Below are 18,361 nucleotides of genomic sequence, written 5' to 3'. Positions count from 1 at the left end.
TTTGATATAGAGTTTGGCATAGTCCTCGCCTAAATAGAAAGTATGAACTTTCAAGAAATGATCTGATTTAGTCATCCTATCTATGATAACCCAGATAGAATTACGATGACGACAAGTATGAGAAAAACCCATCACAAAGTCCATGTTTACTTCTTCCCATTTCCATGTGGGAATACTGAACTCCTACATAGACCCACTAGGATTCTGGTGCTCAATCTTAATTTGCTGACATGTAGAGTATTTAGCTACAAACTCTGCAATATCCCTCTTTATCCCACTCCACTAATAGATCTCCCGCAGATCACGGTACATCTTAGTGGCCCTTGGATGAATAGAGTAACGTGCACCATGCACTTCTGCAAGAATTTATTGCCTTAAGTCATCTACACCCGGCACACATAAACGACCCTAGCAACGCAATACACTATCTCCCACTTAGGAGAAAACCTCTACTTTCTGATCTCTGATTGACTCTTTCAATTTAACAAGACTGGGATCTCTATCTTGTTTTTCCTTAATTCGCACTGTTCTGAACCCACACACTACTTTCTGCTGAATCGACTAAGTAGACACCTAGTCGGGAAAGCTGATGAACTTTCTTAACTAACTTTTCCTCACTATCCTGAACATGAGCAACACTACCCATAGACAGTCTACTGAGAGCAACAGCCACTACATTGGTCTTGCCCGGATGATACAGAACACTTATGTCATAATCTTTTAATAACTCTAACCACCTTCTCTGATACAAATTTAAATCTTTCTAAGAGAACGCATACTAAAGGCTTTTGTGATCTATGAACACATCGACATGAACCTCATACAAGTAATGCCTCTAAATATTTAAGGCAACCACTATAGCTGCTAACTCGAGATCATGAGTCAGATAATTATTCTCATGAGGTTTAAGATACCTAGAGAAGTAGGCTATGACCTTACCTCTCTGCATAAGGACACAACTCAAACCTACTCTGTATGCATCACAGTACACAACAAACTCATCTGAACCATCTGGTAGAGTCAAACTAGGGGTGAGGTAAGTCAAGTCTTCAACTCCTAAAAACTCTTCTCGCAAGAATCTGACCACTGAAATTGGACTTTTTTCTGAGTCAATCTGGACATGGGGGATGCAATAGATGAAAATCCTTCAACAAACCGATGGTAATAAGCCAGCTAAACCTAAGAAACTCTGAATATCTAACGGAGAGATGGGTCTAGGCCAGTTTCTCACCGTCTCGATCTTTTGAGGATCAACTCTAATGTCATCACCGAAAATAATATAACCAAGAAATACTACTGACCTTAGCCAAAATTTTGTACTTACTGAATTTGGTGTACAAATAATGAGTTCTGAGAGTTTGAAGTATAATTTTGAGGTGTCAGCGTGATCATTCTCGCTACGGGAATAGACAAAAATTTCATCGATGAAGACTATCGCTAACATGTCCAAGTACTGTTTAAACACGCAATTCATTAAGTCCATGAAAGTTGTTGGGGAATTTTTAAGGACAAAGAACATGACTAGAAACTCAAACTGACCATACCGGGTTCTAAAATTTATTTTTAGAATGTCACACTCTCTGACTTTAAACTGATGATATCCTGATCTAAAGTCTATCTTAGAAAAGTAACTGGCGCCCTGAAATTAGTCAAACAAGTCATCGATTTTGGGAAGTGAATATTTATAATTGACTGTGACTTTGTTCAATTGATGGTAGTTAATACACTATCTGAAAAAATCATCTTTCTTATGGACGAATAAGACTGGTGCAGCCCACGGGGATATGTTGGGTCTGATGAATCTCTTATCTAGTAGATCTTTGAACTATTCTTTTAACTCTCTGAGTTGTACTGGATCCATTCTTTATGGAAGAATAGATATGGGTTGAGTATCTAGAAAATGTTTATTTTGAAGTCTATTTCCCTAACGGGAGAAACTCCAGAAAGATCTTCAAGAAACACATCTGAGAATTTATTTACTATTGGAACTGACTCAAGACTGGGAGTTTCTAAGTTAGAGTCTTTAACTCACATAAGATGGTAGACGCATCCCTTAGATATCATTTTTCTCGCTCTAAGGTATGAAATAAATTGACCCTTAAGCACTGTGGTACTACCCCTCCATTCAAGGAATGGTTCATTTGGAAACTGAAAATGAACTATTCTATTTCTACAATCAACTGAGGTATAACATGAGTGGAGATAATATATGCCGAGAATGACATCAAAATCTACTATCTCTAACTTTATAAGGTCTGCTGAAGTAACTTGTTGAGATATCATAATCGGACAGTTCCTTTATACTCGTCGGGCTATGATAGATTTACCCACAGGGGTAGAAACTGAGAAAGGCTCTACTAGAATTTTTGGACTGACTCTGAAGTTAATGGCTATGTAAGGAGTTATGAAAGATAAGGAAGCCCCTGGATCTAGCGAGATATAAATATGTAAATAGAAGATCTATAACATACCAGTGACCACATCAAGAGAATTTTCCTGATCTTGTCTGGACTAAAGTGCATAAAGCTTGTTTGGGCGTTGCCCACTGGTGGCACTGAAAGCGGCACCCTGCTAATTTGGGTGACCTGACTAAGCTGAAGAGCGAGTATGTTGACCCTAAGAACCTGACTGAGGACAATCTCTGACTCTGTGGTCTGGCTTGCCACACCCAAAACAAATATCACTTCCAGCTCTGCAGACACCCTTGTGGTTTTTGCCATATGTCTGACAAAGAGGATTTATTCTAACACTGCCGACACTACCCTGAGATTTAGAGCCTGGTGCCCTATCCCTGTTACTATTTTTTAACTTAGGTACTGGAGCACTAGCTGAGGACGAAGATGGAACTGAAGATTTTGGATGAAACTGGGAACGGTTACCGCCCTCTAACTTAGGCTAATTAAAATTGAAGCTATCTGTTCTAGCTAACTTGTTTTGCCTCTCTCTCTCTTTATCTTTCTGGTCTTAGCCTCTTTTATCTGCTGAGCATGGACCATAAGCTTGGATATGTCCATCTTTTTAATCAACATCGATGTCCTACACTCTTTAACACACTATCTAACACCCCAGATATGAACTTGCTCATTCTAAACCTACTGTCTGCTACTACATGGAGAGCATACCTGGCTAACTGAGTAAACTTGAGGGAATACTCTTTCACACTCATACTGCCTTGCCTAAGATTGATGAACTCTAACACCTTGGTTTCTCTCAGCTCTAAGAGAAAGAATCTATCTAGAAAAGTAGTAGCAAATTCTTTCCACTCTATAGGCTCTACATTTGTGCCCCTGTCTACCTTTCACTACTTAAACCATGTATGAGCTACATCTTGTAGCTGATAGGTGGCTAATTCAGCACTCTCACTTAGAAGTCACTCCCATGATGCCTATGACTTTCTGAACTTGATCGAGTAACTTCTGTGGATTCTTTTGGCTTATATCCTGAGAATTGGGAAGGATTCATTCGGGTGAAGTCCTAAATCCTGGCTGCAGCAGTATTGGCCACTGGATTAGCCAAATTAGCAGTTGTTCATTCATTTTGAGCTGCTACAGAGTTGGCTAGAGTAGCAAATATAGCTCTAAATTCAACATGAGAGATATGCTCGTCCAGGGGATCTGCCTGAATGGGTTAAGGTGCTGACTGATTTTCGATTCTTATTTTGTTAGTCCTTTTGGGAGCATGTTCTATAAATGAAAGGAAGAAATAGATTAGACTGAGAGTTTAATTTGAGATCATGCTCACTCGCAAGACATGAATACTAAAAGAAGGGAAAGTCTTCCTAAAACATCTCATAGCCTCCTATCCATAAGTGTGGCGCACTATACACTCATGCACAAGACTCTACTAGATATAGTTTTCAGACTTCCTAGGACACTGTTGAACCTTAGGCTCTAATATAAATTTTGTAATGCCCCCATTCTATACCCCAGATGCTACACGAAGCTTACGATCCCAGAGGATCATAAGCTAACCCATGACTGATATCTGTTGTGAGCATTAAATAATAATACTGAAATAAATATAGAAAATAGGTTGAAATTCCATAAGGTTCAAAATTTGTAAATACTGATAAAATATATCAACTGAAAATAGTAACCTATAAAACTGAATACTGTCTAAAAGTCTAATATAAAAAGCCTCTAAACTGAATTGTCTGAATGTGGAGTTGATGGGGCAATCCCCCAAATAACTCCATCTACTGAAATATTGCATCTACAAATAAATTGAAATAATAAATATCCTCGATAGATGAGGACTCACTACTAACTCTAACATTGCTGGCTAAATCTGAATCTGTCTATGCGTGGTCGGGAACCCGAGCGTTCGAACCTATGATATGAGAAATCATAGCGCAAATAAAGAGTATGCATCAGTACGTGGAATGTACTGGTATGATAAATGAGGTAAGGCTAAATACAAGGGTTCGTATGTATGAACAATAACTGACAGAAAGATATAGAGTAATTGAATATAAGAGTGCATAGATAACTGCTATTTCTGTAAATACTGAGTATGTACTAATGTGCATATAAATAAATACTATGACTAAGCTTGTCTAGAGCTAATCCCTGAATTCTGAAACTGAGTAACTGATATCAAAAGTTACTGATAACTGATTTACTGATACTGGTTGACTATATCTGACAGTCATGATTTTGTAGAACTGAACTGAGTTCTATTCTGAAGATTGAGACTGAGACTGTGGGAGGTAATCATCTAACCGACATACCCCAAATAAGATAAGATAACTTAGTTGGGATACAAGCTGTGACCCCAGTTGGAAGGGTATTAGTACCGTACTACGGGTAAAGACACTCAAGAGTTACCCTCATTTGGTAGGTAGTCTAATGAGAATGGTAGAACCCTCATCTGTCAGGTTAAAATACCTCATCAAACCTCAACTGGAGGGTTTGATGTCTCAACCTATGTTGGCTACATAGTTCTGGAATGCAAGGATTATTTTTAGAGATCACAGCCTCTACAGGCAGGTGAGCCCCCATCCTTGGGTTCACTCTATGCTGAATCCTACTTCCAACTGAAAGACACTGAACTGAGTGCATTGAACTGGACTGGACTGATACTGAGCTTACTGTGTTTTCCTGAGTTGATAACTAACTGAGTTCTACTGAGTTTTATAACTGACTGAGAGTACTACTGATTATGACATGACTAAGATTCTGTAACTAACATTGGCTCTAGGTACATAGCTAAATTATTGAGTATTAAATACCCCTAAATTATCGGGTATTAAATACCCCTAGGACTTGATAGCATGAAAAATAAAGCATAATATACACTTGAAAATCATAACAATGTATACTTGTCCATAATTCACTCATAGAGGAATTTAATCAAACATTTGTAATGCATCTACTTATACATGAATGGGGAATACATGCTATCATGTTTAATGGCACTATTTCATTCACATAGGCATTTTATCAAATACATGGGGAGAATGCTTAGGTTGTATAATAATCAAAACATATAGTTATCATGGCTATATCAATCAACTTAAAAATTGAAGGGTTTATCATGAAGATCATGTAATTTAACACATACAATGATTATTTCATAAAAGCATGTAATGTAATCATGGACTAAAACCCAATAATAACATGAACATGAATTTCAATTCAATTCAAGCATGGAAGTTCATAATTCAACAATCTTGTATTTTGAAAATGGATTCGTAGACCTATGGGTAAAAGGAACCCATAGATGAACACCTAACATACCTTGGGTTTTTAGTTCTTGAAGGTGCTTGAAGAAATTCTTGAGTTTTGACCTTAATTCTTGAAGCTAAGGTTTGTAGGTTTGAGAGAAAGCTTTTATTTCTTGAGATAAGTGAGAAAATAATGGGATAATAGGCTATTTAGGGATTTAATCATGTGTTTAGGATGAATGGAATGAGGAAAAAAGACCTAAAAGCCCTTTAAAATTAAATCTCAAAATTAACTAAAATGTCCCCATTTTCACCCTTGGCTCTATCGCATCGTGTCTCTAGAAATTGCCAACTGGGAAAATGCATGGTGGAACAACGCGGTGGTATCACGTTTCCACCTTTGATGGGACGGTGCAATCATGTTACTAAACTGTAAATTGACAAATGTGAACTGGGTCCTTGGCACGACGCGCAAATATCGTGGTCCCTTACTGGAATTAGACAATTGGGAATTAAAAGCCCTTCGTGACATGGTGAGATCGTGGAGTAACACTAGATAATGACAATTATCATTTAGACTGGCTCCGCGATGCGCTAGTGGTCCAAATGACGGTGTTTAACAACTGAAACTTAGAATCGCCATAACTTTCTATTCGGTTATCGGATTTGGGCGAATTTTATATCGTTGGAAAGCTAATTGAATTTCTTATGCAATGGCAGGCTCTACACTGAAAAATAATAAGCATTTCAAAAAAATTTATATTGGATAACTTATGAAATGAGAGTTAATCTTAAGCTAAGAAAATACGAGATATTACACTGATCTATTTAGATATTATGTACCTCAACTGAATGCATCAGCATAAGGTGAGGGTGGTTGATGCTTCAAAAAAAGGGGTTATAGATAAATGTGTTTAACAATATAGATTGTAAGTGAGCTGGAAAAGTTGTTGTCTTGGTGAGTAGCAATCAAGGGCAAAGAGAGTAAAGTCTGAACTTTAAGTCACTTTTTCCAAAAATTTGTCCTCACCTAGCCCTGGAACCTCATTACAAGTCTGAAAAAGACCTGCTTGATCTTTACAAATCAACCATAGGGGAGCATTAGATGATAAGGGCAAGCCTATAGGTATGTATGCTATGTTTGTAACTTCTTTGATGAGTGTGAGAGTCTTGATTTCATTCATAAGATACATAAATAACAAGTTTTGGACTTTGTTGAGTGTAAGGGCAACTCAAGTTACGCTTAGTTTTACTGATCTCTATAGGATATTGTATCCATGTTTGTGTATGTGCTGAATTATAAATAATGTCGGTTGCATATCCAGATATGTTGAGCCCGTATGAGTGAGATAACAGTTGAGTGGTTGTGTGAAATATAGTTCAACAGTTGATTGCCCGTCATTGTATTGCTCATGTATATGCTTTGGTGCTGAATTGCTTGAGGGCAAGCAATTTTCCTAAGTTAAGGGTGTTGATGTTCCAGCTTTTGACAGAATATTACATCTTTTTCAAGGGATAATTGTACATTTTTTAGCAACTTTTGTTGTATTTGATACTAGGCTTTAGTGTTTTTAGGTCAAGGATATAGCAGGAGAAGAAACTTAAAAAAATAGCAGAAAAAGGCCACTGATGGTCAAACTGGCGGACCGTCAGCCAAGTGATGGACCGTCAGGGTGACCGTCAAGGTTAAACAGAAATAACCAAGTAGATGACTCCTACAATGGTCAAAGTGATGGGCCGTCAATTTGGCCATCAGCCTAAAACAGAGAATGGCTCCTCAAGTGATCAAGCAACAGTCCACGCGACGGACCGTCAGGCCAGTGGAAGCCCGCCAACATGACCGTCAACCCTTAACCAGAAAGTAGCACTTTGGGACCATCAGTGAAGGTTCACGTGATGGACCGTCAGGCTTTCGATGGGCCATCAACATAACCGTCAACTTCGACGCAGCTTTAATAAGTTTAAATTTTAAATCCTGAGTACCTGGGAACATATAAATACCCAGTTTAGGTTTTATTTAGGTATCCTTTATCATATTTTCCATCTATAAAACCTTATTGTGATGTATTATTCTCTGAGATTCAAGCTACAATTGGGGATATAGTTATTTTAATTCATATTCTCATTGAAGACTCAAGGACAATTCTTGTAATTTTTGTAATTAATTCTCTGAATTCATTTATGTAGAACACAATAATTTCTTCTTCTTCTCTTGGGATGTGTGGCTAATTTTCCATAACTAGGGTTATGGGAGTCTTTATGTGAATAGTTGATTTGGGGTTGTGAAATACTTAATCTCTATACGTAATTGAGATTGTATAAACCCTTCTTCATATTAATGACCGTTCTTGGTTGCAAACTTGAAGGGTGAGCCCAAGAACATTACTTGTCTGAGAAGAAAAGTGTATGTTAGGAAAAGAAGGGGTTTACATGAAATCTAAAGGCTTTAACCTTTGGGTTATGGGTTGATGTAAGACCCCACAAAAATGTTGTGTTTAAATTCAGCTCGTTTAGTACATCTCGGGCGAGTTTTAGAATTTTTGGAGTAGCGTGAGGGCACGTTTGGTGTGCCAAACCAGTAGCTAAAGGCGCTGGTGAGGTGCCACCCATCTCTTACCCCCTCTCTAAGCAGGTCACCGCCCTGGTCTCTCCTAGGGTCTAAGCAGGGCGCCGCCCTCTCTGTAGCCTTTTGGCCCAATTTTCAGCATTCCACCTCCATATTTTGTGGGGTATTTTGGTCATTTTTCCATACCTATATAAGCCAATAACACGTGATTAAGGCCCTAAAACATCAAAATATACTCCTTTTGCTGAAATTCTCTCCAAAATCATCAAGAACAAACCTAGGCTTCAATTGGGAACTTCAAGATTCAAGCCGATTTCACCGCTAACTTTCACGAATCATCAACCTAAGGTATGTGTAGTGTTCATCCACGGATTCCTTTCATCCATGGAGTCCAAGAATCATGTTTTAAATAACATATTGTGATTTGCTTGTTGTGATTTGATCATGTTCATGTTGATAGTTGTCATTTATGTTTCAAGATGGTGTCTTGATGACTTTTCATGAAGTATGTGAGTTTGTTGATTGAAAACCTATGAATTTGGGTTGTTTTAGATTGTTAAATTGATAAAGACACCTATGCTCAAAGTTGCGCATGCAAGGTGTTCGATAAAATGCCTACATGATGAAGATCGTGTTTCATGACTCAATAGTACTTACATGACAAGTCCATGTTATACCCCTTATGATTCAACACAATTTCCATGCTATTGTTGTGTGTTGATTGTTGTGCTATGAAATGTTCATGATATTGAAATCAAGCAAGTAATTACAAGTTAAATGCATTCCCTTTCATGAACAAGAATATGATAACCATGTGGAGTATGAAATCCCCTATTTATAGCATTATGAATTATGAACTCTATTCCTATGATCAAGAAGTATTTTGGTTGTGTCAGTTTCCTTCCATCGAGTCCTGGGGGTATTTTACCCAAAAAATATAGTTGTATGCCTAGAGCTAGAGTCATGTTTTCATGTTATCCTTAGTAAAGCCATGTTCCACAGAATTCAGTCAGTCATGTGACTTAGGAAATCTCAGAATCTCATGATCTCAGTTAATTATCAGATAGCAGTAATATTTTGTTAGTCAACGGAAGTCAGTAACTCAGTCTATGTACAATCAGCTAATTATGTTCAGTCTCTTCAAATGGGAGTAAAAATTAGCACCGAGTGAACCCAAGGATGGGAACACACACTGTCAGATGAGGGCGTGATTCTTAGCAGTCATCCTTGTGTTCCAGAACTATGTAGCCAGCATAGGTTAAGACATCGACACTGTCAGATGAGGGTTGATGAGGTGGATAAGCACTGTCAGATAAGGGGCCCCACCATTCTTTTTTGGGGATACTATCAGATAAGGGTTACCCACAGTTGTCCTTGCCAGTGGCCCGGTATTGACACCATTCCAATCAGGACACAGATTGGACCCCAGCTCAGCTATTATAGCGCATTTGGGGCATGTCGGTTAAATAACTACTTTACACAGTTTTAGTCTCAATCTCAGTAAACAAACTCAGATAGTTCTTCAGATTTCAGATTATCAGGACTGTCAGACACAGTCAACTCAGTTACAGTACGAAACTCAGATAGTTCCATCAGATTCAGGACTGTCAGATACAGTCACTCATATTATCTGTTATATCAGTCATCAGAACTCATTATCAGTCATGCTAGGTATCAGTAAATTCATGTCATCAGTATATAGATTCAGTTATCATATTTTCACAATCTCAATCACTATGTATTCATGTATGCACTTTCACGTTCATATTAGCCAGTCAATTAGTATTGCTCATGCATGTGAACCCTTGCATATAGCCTACCTCACACGTATACTCAGTATATTCTATTGTACTGACGCATTTGCGCTATGGTGCTTTATTTTTATGTTACACCATAGGTTCAGAGACATAACTTCCAGATCAACAGTAGCAGTAGAATTCCAGTACTCAGAGTTTTAGCAATGAGTCTTCATCCTTCAAGGACATGATTATTTCTTCACTATATTTTGATTAGTTATTAGTTGGAGTTAGTTGGGGACATGTCTCATCAACTCCTTGTTCAGATTATTCAGACAGTAGAGGCTTTCAGACTAGATACAGACTAGATAAAGACTATCATTTTTCAAACTTCAGTATTTCAGTTTCATTTTGGTCTTGTGATACCACTTTATTCAGATGTTATTATTACTCGATTATGTTCAATATTGAACCTTATAGCCTTTCAGTGCATGTTTTTACATTTTTTATATCATAGTATGCAGTGTACAGGTACAGATATCAGTCATGGGTTAGCTTGTGATCTTTCGGGGTCATGAGCACCGTGTAGCGTTTCAGTTCAGATGATCGGGGTGTTACAGTTGATGCCTTAACAAGGATTAACCCACATGAGAGACTAGTTGAATAAATCAATAGTATAGTAGCAAACCATTGGTAGTTTTTTATAGTATAATAGTATAGTAGCAAACCATAGGTAGTTTTTGATAGTATAAGTACCTGCTCACGATTTATATCACTAAAAGCAAACTTCACCTTCTTGTAGTTTGGTCTTATCGTCACCGACCAATTAAGTATCTGGGGCACACTATCTCCCACTCGAACAACTAGTTTATTGTCCGCATATGGATAAGATTCATAAAACCAACATTAGAATGCCAAAAGAAAACCACCACACCGACACATAGACTTTCGCTTAAAAACCTGGTACTTCATTGAATCCAACATATTATGAAAACACAACTTTCCTTAGGGCAGACTCAACCAATAAAAAGGCATCCTTAGTTATGAAATCACCATACGTAATTGAAAACAGAAAACTATGAATGGAGTAAAGAATAGCAATTTACAACGCGTCCCCATCAGATTGCCATTTTTTTCTAAGAAAAAAGCTTTCAACTTAAGCTTTATAACTTTAGATTAATTTGGAAAATAGAAGTCCATAAGGCGACTAGACTGGCTCAAAGTACATGCCAATGTAACATCACCTTTATACTTTAAGCCGCTTATAATAGCAAACTTTGATAGACCAAATGCAACTTTGTGTCATTCACTTTAATCCATATCTCATCATTTTGACTAGACAAAACTTTCATAAGCAACATGCCATGTATCAACTGATTTTAAATGAAAACAGATGGCAAATCTAAAAAATATCTAAAACAGGTGTTTCTAAACAAATCAAGTTGCACCTTAGTCAACATATCTTTCAGCTCATTCACAATCGAGCAATTGTATGCATACTAACATGAGTCATGTAATAATCACTTGGTCGAAAAACAAAATCCCAAATCTGAAAAAAAAAAAACATATATTTCTAAATACGTTAACACTACGCATTACATTGCATAAAACAACTACAATAACAACAGCATACAAAGTAAGGTCTCACATTGCACACATATACAAAAAAAAATACATTATAGTTGTAAAAAAATATAGAATAGCTCAACGTATGATAAACTATAACTTGATTTGCCAAGATGATCAGAAACTTTATGTTTTTTCTTTGACGACACATCAGCATCTTCACCATTTTCTTTTTATTTCATTTCTTTTTTTTTTCGCACTAACAACAACACATTCATCAACCTTCTTCTTCCTTTTTGAAAGATCCTTTTCTTGATCTTTACATGCACCAAAAAATCTCTGACTCTGTGACTGAGTCATCCTCTGAGAAGAAGATGGACTTTTCGACATAGATTTTCTCTTACTTTGAGATCTCATTCTATCAATTTTTTTCTTCTTCAAGTTTGAAGGACTAGGACAATCCTTCAACTGCAACAACATATATGATGATTCTGTAAAATCATCATCTTTCACAATAAATTTGGGGTCAAAATTGACTCCGTTACCAGCTAATTTTAACTTGCTTTTACTACCCATTTTTTGTTTCATGTCTAGACAATGCAAGAATCACCAACTCAATTTCAAATGTTGATGAAAAACACAGATTTATCAAGCATACAAGAGAAGAAAATTTGGAAAAATTCTGTAAATAGCCGTTGAAAGAGTATTTAATACTCTTTAATGTGTAAGAGGATCAGTTTGGGGCCAAATGGCTATTTACGGGTATTAATTTGGGCCGACTCGCTACCTATGTCCAACTTTTAAAAGGACTGATCATTTTGAAATGTCCTTTTTCCTATCTTCTTTAATCTCAATCCAACCCGTCTATTTGACATCCTAACTTTTAATATAAGAAAATTTGTAGGTACGACGAAGGGTAATTTCGAAATATTGAAACTTCTTTATGGATACTTTAGTATTTTACGTTTTAATACAGCCCTCATTTTTATTACGCGTGTTTTGACTTCCTAGACAGCTGGCTTCAATCGTTTTTCTTCTTTACCCCTAATTTTCACTGTCCTCTTTCCCTCTTCATTACTCATGCCATAGTCATTCTTCCATGGACGTGCATGTATTTTTGTACCCTTAAAATAATTCGGTGAGTTCTTCCCATATTATTTTTGTCCTATTTTTGGGTTTCTTTCTTGCTTTTGTTCTTGAGTGGTTGGCATATACGTTTATGTAGTCATCGAATTTCCTTTTCCCCTTCCTATGTTCGAAGGATTATATTTTTGCATGTTTGCTCTAATTTATTGATGCACGTTGGTTTTGTTGTTTGGTCATGTATCTTCTTTTTCTGGAGAAATTTTGGGTGTTTCTTTTTTTAAAAAATATTCCAATGTTAGATCTCTGTTTCAGACTTTCAAATTTGGGCGTTCTGTGCATTTCTTTTTCCTCTTCTTCCAATTGTTTTTCTAATTTCCTTTTAGTATTGCGTCCATAATTTTGGATATTTGGCTTAAACTGATCTGATTTTTCATCTTTCTTCGCTTTTTTGTAGGTTTGTATATATATTTGTTATTTGTTCAAAATATTCTATGGTAGCATGCTAAATTAACATTAACATTAACATTAAAAAAGTGATAATGAAAGGTGAAAAACTTTGTTGCAGCAAAGGTATTGAATCAACTTTTTATAGGGATTTTGTGATAGTGTTAAAGAAAGAGGTAAACTCAGATTAGTTTACACATTTTGCTGTCATCTTTTAGTTTCTATGAACCAAAGCTCGGTTGACTGCTAATTTTTACTCAACTACATGCTCAAATATTTTACGTACTGTCCAAAATGTAATTCAACAAGCTTTGCAGTTGTGTCTGTCTTCATTTCCATGCATGTTTTGTAAATGTAAATTCCTTATTTAACTCTTTTTTGTTACTTTTTTACAGGCGGTCAATGCCTTGCAGGATTAGGCACCCGTCTTTGGCCCCTAAATTTGATGGGCTTCATTTTTTTAGCAATAATATATTAATATATGATTTTTAAAAAGAATATTTTGGTGTGTTCTACGTATCTTTAGTTTAAGACTGGAAGATTCAAGTCTTCTTTACTTTCTTAAACTCCAAACTCCAAACTTTATGTCAAGTCAAATAGGTGAACAAATTGAAACAAAAGGAGTATTATATGTAGAAAAAGGAAAAAAAAGACGCATGCATATTTTTTATAAAAAACTCTGCATCTGAAAATACTTTTGTATGAAATATATTAACACATTAGCTTCTCAAAAAATTCAAAGAATAAACTTTGAATAAAAAAATTAGTTTATTTCAGAAGTTAAGGCTTCCAATTCAATTTTGCCAACGGGTTTGAGCCGCTCCTGCATTTGATATTTCTTAGCATAAGTGACTTATATATATTTGTTAACTGATAGTGATGTGACTCTTCAATTTTATTGGATAACATGTCTACAATAAATATAGTAAGTTAAAAGATTCAACTCGTAATCTGAATTCTACAAAAGGTTTCAACGTTGTTGGTAACATTAAAACAGTTGTTGTCTTGTTGAGAGCTATTGCCCTCATGTTGTCTATTGTTCTGATATTTTTTTTTGTTTTTTAAATGGCAAACATAAAATGAATTTGTTATGCGAATAGTGTGTTGAACCATGGTTGCCTGCGTGGTGGGGTCAAAGCAAGGATCTATGGAAGTGGGGCTCGTCCGCGATCAATATTGGATCAAACAATAGGGGCGTAGCACTAACCTACCGCTCCTCGTGGAGTAGATCGTGCATCCAGTCAAGTCTTTGATCAGGGAATGGGAGAATTTCCACTACTCGGGCAAAGGTCAATCTTTAATAATCATTTCAGCTCCGTCATACTTCTGACGTCAAAATCTTAAGAGTGCAATAAAAATGAAGGTTTCCTCTACAGTCAATTGTGAAAAAATCACATCATCAGTGTTTATTTTTCACTACTACTATATGATCTTCATTAATGTTTCTAGCAAGTGAACTTTTAGTCTATACTGAAAAAAAGAGAAACTTGAGTTTTGATATAACTTGACATAGTTTCTAGTGTGTAAGGTGAAACTTATGATAAATTTCAGGAGCTAGGACAATCAGATCGTCAGCCTTGATCTAGATCCGAATCCAGTGGTCATTCTTGTTCCTTCTAGACTGTAACGTATCTCCGCATCTGCGTGAATGTGCTCAGTGTAGATTTTTTCAACTTCTCATAGATCGATTGTTAACCTATGCCGCTGCACTGAAGGTCTGAAGGTAAATAATGGTTTGTCAAGGTATGTTATTACCTTAGAGAAATAAGTTGAGAATGAATAAAATCAAATAGTTCTATGCTACTCTCTTTTACTGGGTGGAAAAATATTATCTCCTTCTTTTTAAATATCTCGTCAAGATCATTTGGGAACATGTTGCAGATATATATTTTTCGTCAAGATAAAAAAGGGTAGTCCGATGCACTAAACTGTGATGCGTACCTTATCAAATTTAGGAAGACTACCAGCCTTCCACAGTAGTTTGAATAATTTTGTAAGCTTTAATATTTTCTCTTTCAATACAAAGGATTCAACCTGCAAGTATATCACTTTGAGATGAAGTACTCCAGAATTTTGTCCATTGAAAAGGTATTCAGAGTCTATAAGTTTGTACCATCCTCTTAAATATAAGTCTATTCAGTGATGTTCTTCAAATTTATGAAAGGCACATAACTGTCAGCTAAGTCATAGAGGAAACAAATAACTGGATTCACTAGGATTTAAACCTTGCCTAAAGTTATTTGATGGAAAATCATGTATGTGAGATATGAACACCTATACTATAAATTTTATCTACTGTTGTCGATATAGTTTCACATCATTACAGTCTCAGCACAATTTCTTATGCGCCTTATGTAGAGTATTTTTTAATCTAGAGAAAAAATGGGTGAAGATTGACAAAGAATGTGAATAGCATGTTCAGGTTCTAGAAGGAGTTTGTTGGATTTCTAGAGGATGTTGGAGAGCTTTCTGTGCTCAGCGAGAGGTTACCGCTTTAGTTCCTATATTTAGATGTGTCGTCTTTTTTGTTCAATGCAACATATTTATTTCTTGCTCTTGCACTCATTTTCCTCACTTTCTTCAACATTTCCTTTCTTCAACATGTGTATCATGTCATTTGAATATATAAAACGATTACTTTCTTCAACATTTCCTTGTGCCCCTGTAATTTTTGAATTAGAATTTTCTTATATTAATTACATGGTTCTTTTGCTACTTACTATTGCAACAGAATCATTATATGATCTTTCTATCACACATCATTAGTTACAAAATATTTAATTTTTATATTTTTCTTAATAGGAAGTTGAATTTGGAATCATCTAACAAGGGTCAAGGATACAACAATTGTGTTGAGCTTGTAACAGTAGAAAAGAAAGCTCCCCAGCAGAAGTTTTTGGTCTTGAAGATGAAGTAATCACATTTGAGATGAGAAATTATCACCAGTTGTTACATTATATATTTGTTGGTAATTTTAACTATATGGTTCTTTTGCTACTTATTATTGCAACAGAATCATCATATGATCTATCACACGCCATTATTTACAAAATATTTAATTTTTATATTTTCTTACTAGGAAGTTGAATTTGGAATCAGCTAACAAGGGTCAAGAATACATGTGTTGAGTTTGTAACGGTAGAAAAACTCCACTTCCCGCGGAAGGTTTTGGTCTTGAAGATGAAGTAATCACATTTGAGATGAGAAATTACCACCAGTTATTACATTATATATTTGTTGGTAATTTATTTTTGTGGACAGGAGTTAATGATTAAATTGTACTTATTGAACTTGCACAAAAAGCTTGTTAGCATATGGCATGATTGGCAGTTGTAGTAGCTTAACATATCACACCACAGAGAGTATCATATTTTGTCAATATCTAGATTACTATCATGTCATTTTGCTCCAATACAACTTGAACAACGTTGCTTCTGAATTCTAAATGGAAGTGGTATGAAGCAGTTATCGTGTAATGTCATGTATATTTCATTTCACACCTATCTCATATACGAGCATTATTTAAAAATTTTGCAATCAAACAGTTTTTACCATATTGGGCCCGCAACACGAGCGACGGGCTATCAAGTAGCTATATAAGAGGAAGTTTGGGAAACAAGCACACCGTCTCCGTTAACGTGTGTGCAAAGGTAATTGCAATTTCCATGAGGTAATTTGATCATTTTATATAGAAGTGTATTCGGTGCTTTTGATGGATACAAAATGACCAAAAAATTATTAAAAAGGGCAATTTTCATAAATTTCATCAAGTTTCTTCTTAATTACTTTCCCTCTCGATTTTTTTAATAAATCTTCTCTTTTTCGGATTTTAATGGTTCATATACATAACTATATATTAATATACATAAGTATCTTATGTATTATAGCCTGTTTGGGATTGCTTATTTCCCAAAATAAGCACTTATTTTGAGAAAAAAAGCACTTTTAAAAAAAAAAAAAGGTGTTTGATAAACTTGCAAAAGTGATTTTAAAAATAAGCAGAAGCAGAAATCTGTTTCTGGGAAGAAGCAGAAATCTGCTTCTCAAAATAAGCAGAAAATTATTTTTTTATGATAAAAATATCCCTATCACACACACAAATATATAATATATACCTTATTAGTTAATTAACATATCTTACAAGTTTGATTAATGTTTGATTTTTAAAAATTTATATTTTATATTTCGTCATAATTTTTTATGATTTATATATTATTATTTTATTTTCACTCATTTTCTTTAAATAAATTTAAAAATATCATTGATGATGATGACTAAAGAATATATAAATTATTATATTATTATTAATGATAACAATTGACAGATAAATCACGTTACAAGATTGTATTTTGATATCACATATAAAAAAAATTAAATATTTAATTTTAAATAAATAATTCATGAAAAGTGACACATTTGTTAAAATATAATGTATATATGTGTGTGTGTGTGTGATGAATTGCTTATTCGTAATAAATTTTGACACCGTAAAAATATATTAAAAAAGACTTTAACTATTATGCTAACGAAAGCATCATCACAGAGATCAAAGAAGCAGACCAGTCTTTTGGTATACCTTCAGAAATTCAAGACAGATGTTCTACAAGTATGGAGATATTGCGTGATAAAATTAGGGATGAAATTGTTGAGAATTTTTGTAATATATGAAGGTCTAATTTTTTTTGTCGTTAATTTTTTCATATATAGTGATTTAATTTATGAAATTACTTCTGTATTCATTTTTGTTTGATGTTTTAGGTAATATTTAAATTATTTAAGTAATATATCACCATTTAATTTTTTTTAACGTATTTATGTATATAAATATTGATTGAAAATTTTAGAATACGTACTTTTTAATTAAATTAAAAAATTAATATAGCTATTTAATATAATTTTCTCTATAACTCAGATCAAACTCCATTATGATGCTTAAGCTTTGAGAATTACGCACATGCAACAAGTAACTCGTAGATTTTTTATTTAGTGAAGTTGAAAAAATTAAGAAATTAAACTAACCTCAAAAATAAATTAAAGAAGATGACGATGTTTAACAACTTGATAAAATAAGATTTGTAAATTCAAACCTTGAAATCTCTTAATTATGGTTGCTTGATTTTAGACATAAATTTTGGAGGTGTGATACTTATATGGATATCTATATGGAGACTGGAGAGGGAAAATCTAAAACAAAATATTTGTAACTAGTTTCAGTAGACAATTTTATATAATAATAGAAAGTTAGGATCTACATTTATGTAAATTAATACTCACTCAATTTCCTTGTGTTCCACCTTT

General features: G+C 34.9%; 1 long non-coding RNA gene across 4 annotated transcripts; it reads left to right on the top strand.

The window, feature by feature from the left end:
• Positions 1–12,539: 12,539 nt before the first annotated feature.
• Positions 12,540–16,560, top strand: LOC107879518. Of its 4 annotated transcripts, XR_001676996.2 has the most exons (5): positions 12,540–12,671; positions 14,164–14,352; positions 14,615–14,786; positions 15,866–16,031; positions 16,143–16,529. It is a non-coding gene; the product is annotated as an uncharacterized LOC107879518 (long non-coding RNA). The 4 variants fall into 4 exon arrangements; XR_007052542.1 differs by having other exon boundaries at positions 14,615–16,031; positions 16,143–16,560; XR_007052541.1 differs by having other exon boundaries at positions 12,546–12,671; positions 13,459–14,352; positions 14,615–16,031; positions 16,143–16,560.
• The last annotated feature ends 1,801 nt before the right edge of the window (positions 16,561–18,361 follow it).

The sequence above is a fragment of the Capsicum annuum genome, chromosome 1 (genome assembly GCF_002878395.1).
Source record: "Capsicum annuum cultivar UCD-10X-F1 chromosome 1, UCD10Xv1.1, whole genome shotgun sequence".
Taxonomy (NCBI): Eukaryota; Viridiplantae; Streptophyta; class Magnoliopsida; order Solanales; family Solanaceae; genus Capsicum; species Capsicum annuum.
The sequence above is the reverse complement of the archived record's forward strand: the minus strand, read 5'-3'. Positions and strand labels throughout refer to the sequence as shown.